This window comes from Ammospiza nelsoni, chromosome 18 (assembly GCF_027579445.1).
Source record: "Ammospiza nelsoni isolate bAmmNel1 chromosome 18, bAmmNel1.pri, whole genome shotgun sequence".
NCBI lineage: Eukaryota > Metazoa > Chordata > Aves > Passeriformes > Passerellidae > Ammospiza > Ammospiza nelsoni.
The window spans coordinates 14,598,234-14,613,150 of NC_080650.1; the positions used below are offsets into that span (position 1 = coordinate 14,598,234).

General features: G+C 46.4%; 2 long non-coding RNA genes across 2 annotated transcripts; one reads left to right on the forward strand and one right to left on the reverse strand.

The window, feature by feature from the left end:
• Window positions 1-338: 338 nt before the first annotated feature.
• On the reverse strand, window positions 339-2,313 carry LOC132081616 (uncharacterized). Its single transcript, XR_009419695.1, has 6 exons — window positions 2,211-2,313; window positions 1,837-1,872; window positions 1,530-1,556; window positions 1,140-1,175; window positions 704-736; window positions 339-488 (listed from the first exon to the last, which is right to left on the reverse strand). It is a non-coding gene; the product is annotated as an uncharacterized LOC132081616 (long non-coding RNA).
• Window positions 2,314-10,756: 8,443 nt separating this feature from the next.
• On the forward strand, window positions 10,757-12,584 carry LOC132081564 (uncharacterized). Its single transcript, XR_009419691.1, has 6 exons — window positions 10,757-10,872; window positions 11,211-11,246; window positions 11,564-11,590; window positions 11,863-11,898; window positions 12,195-12,227; window positions 12,442-12,584. It is a non-coding gene; the product is annotated as an uncharacterized LOC132081564 (long non-coding RNA).
• Window positions 12,585-14,917: the final 2,333 nt, after the last annotated feature.

Consider the following 14,917-nt stretch of genomic DNA (forward strand, 5'->3'; position numbering starts at 1 on the left):
GGTGAGGGGGGACAGACACAGGGACAGTTAGACGGACAGGGGACAGACACAGGGACATGGGACAGACACAGGGACAGACAGATGGATAGACATAGGGACAGGGAAGAGACACAGGGACAGACACAGGGACAGACAGAGGGACAGGGGACAGACACATGGACATGGGACAGACACAGGGACAGATAGACGGACAGGGGACAGACACAGGGACAGACAGACAGACAGTGGACAGACACAGGGACAGACAGAGGGACACACACAGACAGGGGACAGACAGAAGGACAGGGGCATGAGCACACACCCATTCATATGAGAAAAGCACCCATGAACACACAGAGTTGCTTTGCTGAAGGGTTTATTGATTATTGACTATTGATTATTGATTATTGATTATCAATCATTGATTATCAATTATCGATTATCAGTTTTTCCAGGGCCATTCCCAGGCTCCCAGGGCAGCTCTCCAGGAATGATCAAATCCTGACGGCCTTACAGGGACAGGAGCTGAGTGTGACCCCAGGGTGACCCCAGGGTGACGCCAGGGTGACCCCAGTGCGTCTCCAGAGCCCCCCAGAGACGTCCAAACCCCCCCCAGAGCCCCCCAGGACCATCCCAAACTGGGGCAAACTGGGGGGGACTGGGGGGCACTGGGGGGTACTGGCATGCCCCCAGTGCCATCCCCAGCACAGCTCCGGGTACCCACCTCAGCCCTCTGCACTCCGAAGCCTTTGGGTTTCTGCAGAGAGGGGGCAGAGGGCACCGGGGTCACCACGGGGTCACCGGGGTCACCGCGGGGTCACCAGCCCAGCCGGGCAGGGGGCACAACTGGCCCCCAATATCCCCCAGTGCCCCCCAGTGCCCCAGAGTTCCACCAGTGCCCCCCATTCCATCCCAGTCCATCCCAGTTCCCCCCAATTCCCCCCAGTCCATCCCAGTTCCCTCCCAGTATCCCCAGTTCCCCCCAGTCCATCCCAGTATCTCCCAGTTCCCCCCAGTTCTGCCCAGTTAATCCCAGTATTCTGCAGTTCCCTCCATATCCTCCAGTCCATCCCAGTTCCTCCCCAGCCCATCTCAGTCCATCCAAGTCCATTCCAGTTCCCCCAGTCCATCCCAGTCCATCCCAGTTCCCCCAGTCTCACCTTGATGCAGCCCCCAATGCCTCCCACGATCCCGGACTGCAGGGGCAGAGCAAAGGGGGTTTGGGATTTGGGGGTTTAGGGATTTGGGATTTGGGAATTGGGGATTTGGGGATTGGGGGATTTTGGGGATTGGGGGATTGGGATTTGGGGATTTAAGGTTTGGGGGTTTGGGGATTTGGGAGTTTAGGGATTTGGGGGATTAGGGATTTGGGTTTTGGTGATTTGGGATTTGGAGATTGTGGATTTGGTAATTTGGGAGTTTGGGGATTTGGGATTGGGAGTTTGGGGATTTGGGATTGGGGGATTGGGAATTTGGATATTTGGGGGGATTGGGGATTTGGGGGCTGTACTGGGATGTCCTGGGCTATACTGGGCTATACTGGTACCCACCTGGCCATCACCAATGCCACCAATTTGCTGTGGGGAGAGCAGGAGTTGTCCCCAAGGTCACTGGGGTGTCCCCCATTGCCCCCCATTGTCCCCCATTGCCCCCAGTGTTCCCCAGTGCCCCCCATTGCTCCCCATTGCCCCCCAGTGCCCCCAGTGCCCCCCCAGTCCTTCCCAGTATCTCCCAGTCTTACCCAGTCCATCCCAGTGACCCCAGTCCATTCCAGTTCCCCTAGTCCATCCCAGTATCTCCCAGTGCCCCCCAGTCCATCCCAGTCCATCCCAGTGCCCCCAGTGCCCCCAGTCTCACCCCAGCACAGATCACTCCGCTGCCCTCCATGTCGGCCTGGGCAGGGACAGCAAAGGTTGGTCAGGGGATGGGATGGGATGAGGAGCCCCAAAAGGATGAGATGGGATGGGATCCATGAAATGGATGGGATTTTTGGGGAGCCCCAAAAGAATGGGATTTTTGGGGAGCCCCAAAAGAATGGGATGGGATTTTTGGGGAGCCCCAAAAGAATGGGATGGGTTCAATGGGATCAATAGGATGGGATGGGGTGGGATAAATGGGATGGGATGGGGAGTCCCAAAAGGATGGGATGGGATCCATGGGATGGATGGGATGGGATGGGATTTCTGGGGAGACCCCAGCCCTGAGCCCAGCCTGGGGCCCTGCAGCCTCACCTGGCTCTGAGCTGGCAGGCACAGCAGGATGGAGAAGAGCAGGGCCACGCTGAGCACAGCCACCTTCATCTTCCTCTGGCTCTGGGCAGCGCTGCCTGAGGCTGCAGCAGGTGAGGAGCACCTTTATCCCTGCCGCAACTCCTCCCTGCACCCTCCCTGCCAGCCCCCAGGCCAAAGCCTGGCTTGGCACAGCCCCCCGCCCTTGCCACAAACCCAGCCCTGGCACAGAGCCCATCCCACCCCACCTGTGGCACAGATCCACCCACCTCACCCGGCATCCCTCCAGCTTCCTGCACGGGGCAGCTGCCCCTGGAAGGGCCCAGGCACCTGGGGGGCCAAGGGGGGCAGGCAGGGAGCCAAAGGCACCTGGGGACCCTGTGGGGACAACCCCCAGTCCAACACAGTCCATCCTCCAACAGCTCCCCAGTCTCGGGGTTTTGCTGCTCAGGGTGACCCCAGATGTGGCACAAAGTCTCTTTTCCCATCCTGGCAGTCAGAGGAGCCAGACCTCCTCATTTCTCATTCCCAAGGTTGTTTATTGTTTTTTATCTATAAAATTCTTTCTCTGGCCTGCCCAGGTCCACTCAGCAAGACACTCCAGGCACTCTACCTCCTTCGGGGTGATGTTATCTTTTTATATATTTTTATTTCTACTTTATATTTATATATTTTAGGGATATGTATATATTATTATTTACACATATTTTTATATATTATAATTTTTACATATTTTTACATATTTTTATATATCTTATGTTTATATTTTATTCATATTAATTTATTTATATTTATAATGTTTATTTATATTTATAATGTTTTTGTCTATTTATGTGTTCTATTTTGTATATATTTATACATATTTTTATATATTATTTTTATCTATTTATTTAAAATTATATTATATTTATTTATCTATTTATTTATGTATTTTAGATTTATATTTTTTTCAAAATTCCACGTACAATATTTACAAGTCCTTCCCAATACCTATGACTTGTGTTAGACAGTGAGCTTCTACCCTAAACTAACCCAAAAGTGCCACCATCACCCAGAGGACAGAGGCCAAGAAGAAGAAGAAAGACAAAGGCTGGACACACCCAGATCCCCCCATCTTGCCCCCTGAACCCCCATTCTAAAAACCCCAAAATTCTCCATTTTCACCCTGTGACAAATTCACTCGCATTCCACTCAAACTCTCTTGCCTTGTAATTCTTCCCATCAAGGTGGGGATTTGCTCCAAGGGTCACAATCCCAGTCCCAGCTGTCCTGGGCTCTGTGCCCAAGGCTCTGAGCCCCCCCTGGAGCCATCCAAGACAGACACACGGATGTGCTGGGGCCTGAAGCCCAGGGGAGATCCCCTGCCTGCCCCACTGTTCCACCCAGCCCCACTGGGTCCTGCTGGATCCCCCAATCCTGCTGGATCCCCCAAACCGATCCTGCTGGATCCCCCCAGTCGTGCTGGATCCCCCCAGTCGTGCTGGATCCCGCAATCTTGCTGGATCCCCCAATCCTGATGGATCCCCAAATCCAACCCTGCTGGATCCCCCCATCCAATCCTGCTGGGTCCCCCCAGTTGTGCTGGATCCCCCAATCCAATCCTGCTGGATCCCCCAATCCAACCCTGCTGGATCCCCCAACCCTGCTGGATTCCCCAAATCCCACTGGATCCAATCCAACCCTGCTGGATCTCCCAATCAAATCCTGCTCCTGTGCGCCATGGAGAGAGATTTGGGGATCAGAATCTGATTTTATTGTGGGATCCAATAAATACATAATAATATATTGGGGACATATCATTATATATTTTTAATTATTAATATTAAAGTATTATTATTTATTATTTTAAAAATAATATTATAATTATTATAATGTATATTAAATTATATAATAGACATTTTAATAATATATAATGATATATTATTAAATTATATATAATTATATATTATGTATATTAATTTATTAAATTATTATAATCGTTAAATTATTATTAATATCATCTATTGTTAAAATATAAATATTATTAGTATCAAAATGTATTATAATAGATATAATAAATATATATAACATTTATTATATATATAATAAACAATCATTAGATAGTATTATAATAAATATATATTTTTCTATAAAAATATATATTAAATTTAGATAGAATAATCTATATAATATATAGATTTATAACTATAGATTATTATAATAAATATAATAAATACTAATAATACCACTTATATAATAAATATATAATAAGATATCCCATTTCAGGGAGACCGGCAATGTGTGCTGGAATGATTGGGTAAGAGTCACACAGACAAATTTATGCAAATAAATAATAAATATGCTAAATAAAAAAATAAAGAAAGAAAATATAATTAATAGATGCAAATAAATATTAAATATGCAAATAAATACATTTGGCAGAGTTTAATGAGATTTTCCTTTCCTGCTGAACCTGTCTCATTTAATCTCCTTGCAATCCAGGTCTAATTTTCACAGCTCCCTTTGCTTTTGCCATCCTGGTATCAAATCTCTGCTGTTCCCCAGGCCCAGAGTCCATCCCCTGCCGGGTGTCCCCCAACATCCCAACAGCTCCCAGAGCCCCAGGGCTGGCCCTGAGCAGGGCTCCCCTTCCTGCCCGAGGCTCCAGCCCAGCCCTGAGCCCTGGCACGGGGGAAAATGGGATTTTATCATTGGCTTTGGGCAAATATTCACATGGAAATTGTATGTGCTGTGTCAGAAAGTTGTGCTGGGTTAATTTTTTTAGAGTGTGGTAAATCTAATTTTAGGTTATAACATAATGTTAAAATAGAAACTCTGCTATGTGAGATACTTTTTTTTTAAAGAAAGGACTTGCACTGAGATAGCAGCTACAGAACACCTAAATCTTTCAGAGAATTTACTGGTTTCTTATCATAAAAAATGAACTTTTCCCCACCTTGAATGTGCTGTTAAAATTCAGAGGAAGAAGCTGACACTGACCAGACAGAATCCTGTGTTTGAATGGAATTTATGCATCATGTATGAGGGGTATGAATATGCAAAGGGCTATTGTTTTTAAGGGTTAATCCTCTGTTAATGTGGGTCCTTCCTTGTGCTAATTTTGCCCAGAGAAAGGTACCCAGACTGTCCATAACTCTTTGTTTCGATTGTCTCATATTGTCCTAATATAAATTATCCAAATTATTACTACACTAACTGCATTGCTATTTTTTATAAACATTTTATTACCATTAAACTTTTATCATTTCCAACCCAAGTTCTTTGCAGGGTTTTTCCCCAGGTGGCCCCGAGAGCTCAGAGCAGGGACGGTCCCTGGCAAAATGTAGTTTATTGTACCCAAAATGCAGTTTATTGTACCCAAAATGCAGTTTATTGTTCCCAAATTTCAGTTTATTGTACCCAAAATGCAGTTTATTGTACCCAAAATGCAGTTTATTGTACTCAAAAGGCAGTTTATTGTATCCCCCTCTCTGGCAGGGCTCCCAGAGCTGCCAGAGCCTCCATTGCCCACGGACACCCAGGGACATTTCCAGGAGATGTTCCCTGTTCAGGGACACTGCCCACACCGCAGGGACCTGGGGTGGGACAGGGGGGAAACCCTGCAGGGCCTGCCCCGACTGTTTGCCTTGGATTGGGGAGCACCAGCAGTGACCTGGAAGGGTTTAATTTTATCTGTGCCTGCTTTGTGCCTCCTTTGATGGGGAATTCAGCAGCCAGCAGTGACCTGGAAGGTTCTGGAAGGTTTCCCTGTTATCTGTGGGTGCTTTGTGCCTCCTTTGTGCACAATTGAGCAGCCAGCAGTGATCTGGAAGGTTTTCCTGTTGTATTTTGGTGCTTTGTGCCTCCTTGGTGCACCATTCAGGAATAGTGTTGGCTCAGGGATGTTCCCAGCCCTGCACACCCCAAGGGCCGTTCCAGATGATCCCAGCCAAAATCCAGTTTATTGTCTCCAAAATGCAGTTTATTGAGCACAAAATGCAGTTTATTGTTTCTAAAATTCAATTCATTGTATCCAAAATGCAGTTCATTGTATCAAAATGCAGTGTATTGTACCTAAAAGGCAGATTATGGGACCCAAAATGCTGATTATTGCTCAAAAAATGCACTTTATTTTCCACAAAATGCAGTTTGTTGCATCCAGAAAGTTACAGCAGTCCAGGGTCTTGCCTCTTTAACCCCCATTTTAAAACCCCAAATTCTACATTTTCACCCTGTGATAAATTCCCTGTCATTCTACTCAAACTCTAGTGGCTTGTAACTCCTGCATTTTGGAGACAATAAACTGGATTTTGGGTACAATAAACTGCATTTTGAAGAGCTGTGTGGAGTCCCACATCCCTCATCCAGGCTCTCACAAGATGTAAATATGGGCCGATCAGGCTCCTCTGTTTCCCCCTGTGGTCACAGCCTGGGGAAAATGGCCAGGCCAGGAATTGATTTGGAACCTGAGTGTGGAAGAAATCCCTTGGGAAGGATGAGAGGAAAATCAGGAATTTTCCAGGTTGCTGCCAGGGAGAGGCAGGGACACAGCCCAGGGCGGATCAGCTGCACCTCAGCCTCGCCCTGGTCACTTCTCCAGCCCATCCCTGCCCCAGACACCAAACTGGGAACATTTCCACGTTCCAATGATCCCAAACCAGGAGCAGGTGAGTGCAGAGCCCATGGAGCCAAGGCTGGGATCATCTGGAACGGCCCCTGGGGTGTGCAGGGCAGGGAATGTCCCTGAGCCAACACTATTCCTGAATGGTGCACCAAGGAGGCACAAAGCACCAAAATACAACAGGAAAACCTTCCAGGTCACTGCTGGCTGCTCAGTTGTGCACAAAGGAAGCACAAAGCAACAAAAAACAACAGGAAAACCTTCCAGATCACTGCTGGCTGCTCAATTGTGCACAAAGGAGGCACAAAGCACCCACAGATAACAGGGAAACCTTCCAGAACCTTCCAGGTCACTGCTGGCTGCTGAATTCCCCATCAAAGGAGGCACAAAGCAGGCACAGATAAAATTAAACCCTTCCAGGTCACTGCTGGTGCTCCCCAATCCAAGGCAAACAGTCGGGGCAGGCCCTGCAGGGTTTCCCCCCTGTCCCACCCCAGGTCCCTGCGGTGTGGGCAGTGTCCCTGAACAGGGAACATCTCCTGGAAATGTCCCTGGGTGTCCGTGGGCAATGGAGGCTCTGGCAGCTCTGGGAGCCCTGCCAGAGAGGGGGATACAATAAACTGCCTTTTGAGTACAATAAACTGCATTTTGGGTACAATAAACTGCATTTTGGGTACAATAAACTGAAATTTGGGAACAATAAACTGCATTTTGGGTACAATAAACTGCATTTTGGGTACAATAAACTACATTTTGCCAGGGACCGTCCCTGCTCTGAGCTCTCGGGGCCACCTGGGGAAAAACCCTGCAAAGAACTTGGGTTGGAAATGATAAAAGTTTAATGGTAATAAAATGTTTATAAAAAATAGCAATGCAGTTAGTGTAGTAATAATTTGGATAATTTATATTAGGACAATATGAGACAATCGAAACAAAGAGTTATGGACAGTCTGGGTACCTTTCTCTGGGCAAAATTAGCACAAGGAAGGACCCACATTAACAGAGGATTAACCCTTAAAAACAATAGCCCTTTGCATATTCATACCCCTCATACATGATGCATAAATTCCATTCAAACACAGGATTCTGTCTGGTCAGTGTCAGCTTCTTCCTCTGAATTTTAACAGCACATTCAAGGTGGGGAAAAGTTCATTTTTTATGATAAGAAACCAGTAAATTCTCTGAAAGATTTAGGTGTCCTGTAGCTGCTATCTCAGTGCAAGTCCTTTCTTTAAAAAAAAAGTATCTCACATAGCAGAGTTTCTATTTTAACATTATGTTATAACCTAAAATTAGATTTACCACACTCTAAAAAAATTAACCCAGCACAACTTTCTGACACAGCACATACAATTTCCATGTGAATATTTGCCCAAAGCCAATGATAAAATCCCATTTTCCCCCGTGCCAGGGCTCAGGGCTGGGCTGGAGCCTCGGGCAGGAAGGGGAGCCCTGCTCAGGGCCAGCCCTGGGGCTCTGGGAGCTGTTGGGATGTTGGGGGACACCCGGCAGGGGATGGACTCTGGGCCTGGGGAACAGCAGAGATTTGATACCAGGATGGCAAAAGCAAAGGGAGCTGTGAAAATTAGACCTGGATTGCAAGGAGATTAAATGAGACAGGTTCAGCAGGAAAGGAAAATCTCATTAAACTCTGCCAAATGTATTTATTTGCATATTTAATATTTATTTGCATCTATTAATTATATTTTCTTTCTTTATTTTTTTATTTAGCATATTTATTATTTATTTGCATAAATTTGTCTGTGTGACTCTTACCCAATCATTCCAGCACACATTGCCGGTCTCCCTGAAATGGGATATCTTATTATATATTTATTATATAAGTGGTATTATTAGTATTTATTATATTTATTATAATAATCTATAGTTATAAATCTATATATTATATAGATTATTCTATCTAAATTTAATATATATTTTTATAGAAAAATATATATTTATTATAATACTATCTAATGATTGTTTATTATATATATAATAAATGTTATATATATTTATTATATCTATTATAATACATTTTGATACTAATAATATTTATATTTTAACAATAGATGATATTAATAATAATTTAACGATTATAATAATTTAATAAATTAATATACATAATATATAATTATATATAATTTAATAATATATCATTATATATTATTAAAATGTCTATTATATAATTTAATATACATTATAATAATTATAATATTATTTTTAAAATAATAAATAATAATACTTTAATATTAATAATTAAAATATATATAATGGTATGTCCCCAATATATTATTATGTATTTATTGGATCCCACAATAAAATCAGATTCTGATCCCCAAATCTCTCTCCATGGCTCACAGGAGCAGGAATGGATTGGGAGATCCAGCAGGGTTGGATTGGATCCAGTGGGATTTGGGGAATCCAGCAGGGTTGGGGGATCCAGCAGGGTTGGATTGGGGGATCCAGCAGGATTGGATTGGGGGATCCAGCACAACTGGGGGGACCCAGCAGGATTGGATGGGGGGATCCAGCAGGGTTGGATTTGGGGATCCATCAGGATTAGGGGATCCAGAAAGATTGCGGGATCCAGCACGACTGGGGGGATCCAGCACGACTGGGGGGATCCAGCAGGATCGGTTTGGGGGATCCAGCAGGATCGGTTTGGTGGATCCAGCAGGACCCAGTGGGGCTGGGTGGAACAGTGGGGCAGGCAGGGGATCTCCCCTGGGCTTCAGGCCCCAGCACATCCGTGTGTCTGTCTTGGATGGCTCCAGGGGGGGCTCAGAGCCTTGGGCACAGAGCCCAGGACAGCTGGGACTGGGATTGTGACCCTTGGAGCAAATCCCCACCTTGATGGGAAGAATTACAAGGCAAGAGAGTTTGAGCGGAATGCGAGTGAATTTGTCACAGGGTGAAAATGGAGAATTTTGGGGTTTTTAGAATGGGGGTTCAGGGGGCAAGATGGGGGGATCTGGGTGTGTCCAGCCTTTGTCTTTCTTCTTCTTCTTGGCCTCTGTCCTCTGGGTGATGGTGGCACTTTTGGGTTAGTTTAGGGTAGAAGCTCACTGTCTAACACAAGTCATAGGTATTGGGAAGGAATTGTAAATATTGTATGTGGAATTTTGAAAAAAAAATATAAATCTAAAATACATAAATAAATAGATAAACAAATATAATATAATTATAAATAAATAGATAAATATAATATATAAAAAAGTGTATAAATATATACAAAATAGAATACATAAATAGACAAAAACATTATAAGTATAAATAAACATTATAAATATAAATAAATTAATATGAATAAAATATAAACATAAGATATATAAAAATATGTAAAATATGTAAAAATTATAATATATAAAATATGTGTAAATAATAATATATACATATCCCTAAAATATATAAATATAAAGTAGAAATAAAAATATATAAATACCCCGAAGGAGGTAGAGTGCCTGGAGTGTCTTGCTGAGTGGACCTGGGCAGGCCAGAGAAAGAATTTTATAGATAAAAAACAATAAACAACCTTGGGAATGAGAAATGAGGAGGTCTGGCTCCTCTGACTGCCAGGATGGGAAAAGAGACTTTGTGCCACATCTGGGGTCACCCTGAGCAGCAAAACCCCGAGACTGGGGAGCTGTTGGAGGATGGACTGTGTTGGACTGGGGGTTGTCCCCACAGGGTCCCCAGGTGCCTTTGGCTCCCTGCCTGCCCCCCTTGGCCCCCCAGGTGCCTGGGCCCTTCCAGGGGCAGCTGCCCTATGCAGGAAGCTGGAGGGATGTCGGGTGAGGTGGGTGGATCTGTGCCACAGGTGGGGTGGGATGGGCTCTGTGCCAGGGCTGGGCTTGTGGCCAGGGCGGGGGGCTGTGCCAAGCTGGGCTTTGGCCTGGGGGCTGGCAGGGAGGGTGCAGGGAGGAGTTGTGGCAGGGATAAAGGTGCTCCTCACCTGCTGCAGCCTCAGGCAGCGCTGCCCAGAGCCAGAGGAAGATGAAGGTGGCTGTGCTCAGCGTGGCCCTGCTCTTCTCCATCCTGCTGTGCCTGCCAGCTCAGAGCCAGGTGAGGCTGCAGGGCCCCAGGCTGGGCTCAGGGCTGGGGTCTCCCCAGAAATCCCATCCCATCCCATCCATCCCATGGATCCCATCCCATCCTTTTGGGACTCCCCATCCCATCCCATTTATCCCACCCCATCCCATCCTATTGATCCCATTGAACCCATCCCATTCTTTTGGGGCTCCCCAAAAATCCCATCCCATTCTTTTGGGGCTCCCCAAAAATCCCATTCTTTTGGGGCTCCCCAAAAATCCCATCCATTTCATGGATCCCATCCCATCTCATCCTTTTGGGGCTCCTCATCCCATCCCATCCCCTGACCAACCTTTGCTGTCCCTGCCCAGGCCGACATGGAGGGCAGCGGAGTGATCTGTGCTGGGGTGAGACTGGGGGCACTGGGGGCACTGGGATGGACTGGGATGGACTGGGGGGCACTGGGAGATACTGGGATGGACTAGGGGAACTGGAATGGACTGGGGTCACTGGGATGGACTGGGATGGACTGGGGTCACTGGGATCGACTGGGAGATACTGGGAAGGACTGGGGGGGAACTGGGGGCACTGGGGGGCAGTGGGGAGCAATGGGGGGCACTGGGGGCACTGGGGGGCACTGGGGGCAATGGGGGACAATGGGGGGCAATGGGGGCAATGGGGGACACCCCAGCGACCTTGGGGACATCTCCTGCTCTCCCCACAGCGAATTGGTGGCATTGGTGATGGCCAGGTGGGTACCAGTATAGCCCAGTATAGCCCAGGACATCCCAGTACAGCCCCCAAATACCCAATTCCCCCAAATATCCAAATCCCCAATCCCCCAATCCCAAACCCCAAACTCCCAAATTACCAAATCCGCAATCTCCAAATCCCAAATCCCCAAAACCCAAATCCCTAATCCCTCAAATCCCCCAAATCCCCAAATCACCAAAACCCAAACCCCTAAAATCCCCAAATCCCTAAACCCCCAAATCCCAAATCCCCTTTGCTCTGCCCCTGCAGTCCGGGATCGTGGGAGGCATTGGGGGCTGCATCAAGGTGAGACTGGGGGAACTGGGATGGACTGGGATGGAATGGGGGGAACTGGGGGAACAGGGGGATACTGGGGGGGAACTGGGATGGACTGGGGGGAATTGGGGGGAACTGGGATGGACTGGTATGGAATTGGGGGAACTGGGGGAACAGGGGGATACTGAGGGTGAACTAGGATGGACTGGGGGGCACTGGGGGGCACTAAGGAATATTGGGGGCCAGTTGGGCCCCCCGCCCGGCTGGGCTGGTGACCCCGCGGTGACCCCGTGGTGACCCCGGTGCCCTCTGCCCCCTCTCTGCAGAAACCCAAAGGCTTCGGAGTGCAGAGGGCTGAGGTGGGTACCCGGAGCTGTGCTGGGGATGGCACTGGGGGCATGCCAGTACCCCCCAGTGCCCCCCAGTCCCCCCCAGTTTGCCCCAGTTTGGGATGGTCCTGGGGGGCTCTGGGGGAGTTTGGATGTCTCTGGGGGGCTCTGGAGACGCACTGGGGTCACCCTGGCGTCACCCTGGGGTCACCCTGGGGTCACACTCAGCTCCTGTCCCTGTCAGGCCGTCAGGATTTGATCATTCCTGGAGAGCTGCCCTGGGAGCCTGGGAATGGCCCTGGAACAACTGATAATTGATAATCGAAAATCAATGATTGATAATCAATAATCAATAGTCAATAATCAATAAACCCTTCAGCAAAGCAACTCTGTGTGTTCATGGGTGCTTTTCTCATATGGATGGGTGTGTGCTCATGCCCCTGTCCCTCTGTCTGTCCCTCTGTCTGTCCCTGTCTCTGTTTCCTGTCCCTCTGTCTGTCCCTCTGTCTGTCCCTGTGTCTGTCTGTGTCTGTGTCTGTCCCCTGTCCGTGTGTGTCTCTCTGTCTGTCCCTGTGTCTGTCTACTGTCTGTTTGTCTGTCCCTGTGTCTGTCCCTATGTCTGTCCCGTGTCCGCCTGTCTGTCCCTGTGTCAGTCCCTGTGTCTTTCCCCTGTCCTCTGTCTGTCCCTGTGTCTGTCCCCCCTCACCCAGCCCTGAGGGTCTCTGGTTTCTCCCCCACCCTGAGCGGAGCCACTCTGGGGCTCCCAGGGCTCCCTCTGCCTTCCTGGGCAGGGCAGGCTGGGACACTGCTCACAGCGCCTCCATCATCTTCATCATCGTCATCATCATCATCACATATCCCAGCACCCACACTATGGTCACATTAATCACCAACATCCTCCTCATCCAACACCACTGACACCGTCACCATGACACTGCTCACACCATCATCATCATCATCAGCTTCATCTTCATCACCCACACCTGTAAATGAGGGATGTGGAACTCCAGGCTGCTCTCCAAAATGCAGTTTATTGTACACAAAATGCAGTTAAAATGCAGTTTATTATATACAAAATGCAGTTTATTGTACACAAATTGCATTTCATTGTCTCCAAAATGCAGTTTATTGTATACAAAATGCAGTTTATTGTACAGTAAGTGCAGTTTATTCCATCCAAGGTGTCACAGCAGTCCAGGGCCGTGGCTGACAGAGCTGTGCCCACAGCTGTCAGCTCCAGCTGCAGGCAGGCCTGGAGACCCTTTGGTTTTGCATATATTATATACTTTTTTTTATATATTTTTAATTTATTTTTTATTTTATTTTATTTAAATAATTTTTTATTTATTTCTAAACTTTATTTTATATATTTATTTGTTATTTTATTTTTTCACTATTATTTTAATATATTTTTATTTTATATTTTTAGTTATAAACTTCAGAAAAGAGATTTATGATATATTTTCTTATACATTTATTATATTATATACTCTTCTTTGATGAGCATCTTAATACAGCAGAACCAATCTATACCTTAACTGTTATCCATAGCCTATCATAACCACTACAATTACCATATTCAATCACTAAAATTTAGTTCTCCAATCACTAAAAGTTAGTACATTACAATTTAAGCTAGAAGTTGTTTTTCAGTTTTCTTGCAGTGGAAAATTCTGAGACCTTTTTTCTACTTGTAGCTTTGCTGCCTTGTTTGCCTGCACTATCTTCCTGCTTGGTAAAAACATCTTCTTGTTTGAGGTGGGTTTATCCTTTGCTCTAAGTCATAAAAACTTCTTCTAACTAACACACCCTTTCCTTCTTGGTTATCCAGTAAGACTGGCTCACCAATACTTTTCTTCTATATCAAAACTTGCTTTCATTTCTATTCCTTTATCAGATTCTACATTTAAAAATCCTTCTGCCATACGTGCATATCTGTGAAATTTCCTTGTCAGACTTTCATCCTGCCCAACATTTATCCACAATGGGACCACTGCCCTCCCCAAGAGTGTGTCCCCTACAGCAGAACCAGCATTGACCCTCTCATTGTGATCAATACCCACAGCATTGACCCTGTCAGTGTGATCAATACCCACAGCGGGACCCTGTCAGTGTGATCAATACCCACAGAAGAACCCTGACAGTGTGATCAATACAGTCTTGGTTTGCAAAGACAGGAGTCTGCTAAGGAAGGCAGGAGCCACCCCTGAAATGGAGAATGTAAACCCTCCCCACCCCTCTGAATTGCTATAAATTTTAAATTAAGGGGCTCTCAGGCAAAAATATGGGAGCAGGAAATAACTGTTCTTTAATAGGGAAAGGAAAAAAATAAAAGGATAAAATTAACAGTGCGGTACACTAGAACAACACTGACAGAGTCAGAACCCAACCTGACACCCTGTGGGTTGGGGTGTTGGTGGCAATCCAATTGGAAATGTGGCTGCAGCCCTCCTGAAGTGTCAGGTATGGTTCTGTTGGAGCAAGGGGGTTGTGTAGAGAAGGATGTATTCTTCCTCCGAAGACCCAGTGGGAAAAGAGACAGCTGCTGTTCCTCTGGGAAATCCCATGGAGAAAGCCGTGCTGGTGTCTCAAAAACCTCTGGATTATATCTGGGTAGCAATGCTTGACTCCTCCCTCTGGGCTCATTTCTCACAATGGGATGTTATAGTTCTTATCAGTCATGCCATGCGTAGACGTTCAATAGTCTGTTATCAGCAGAT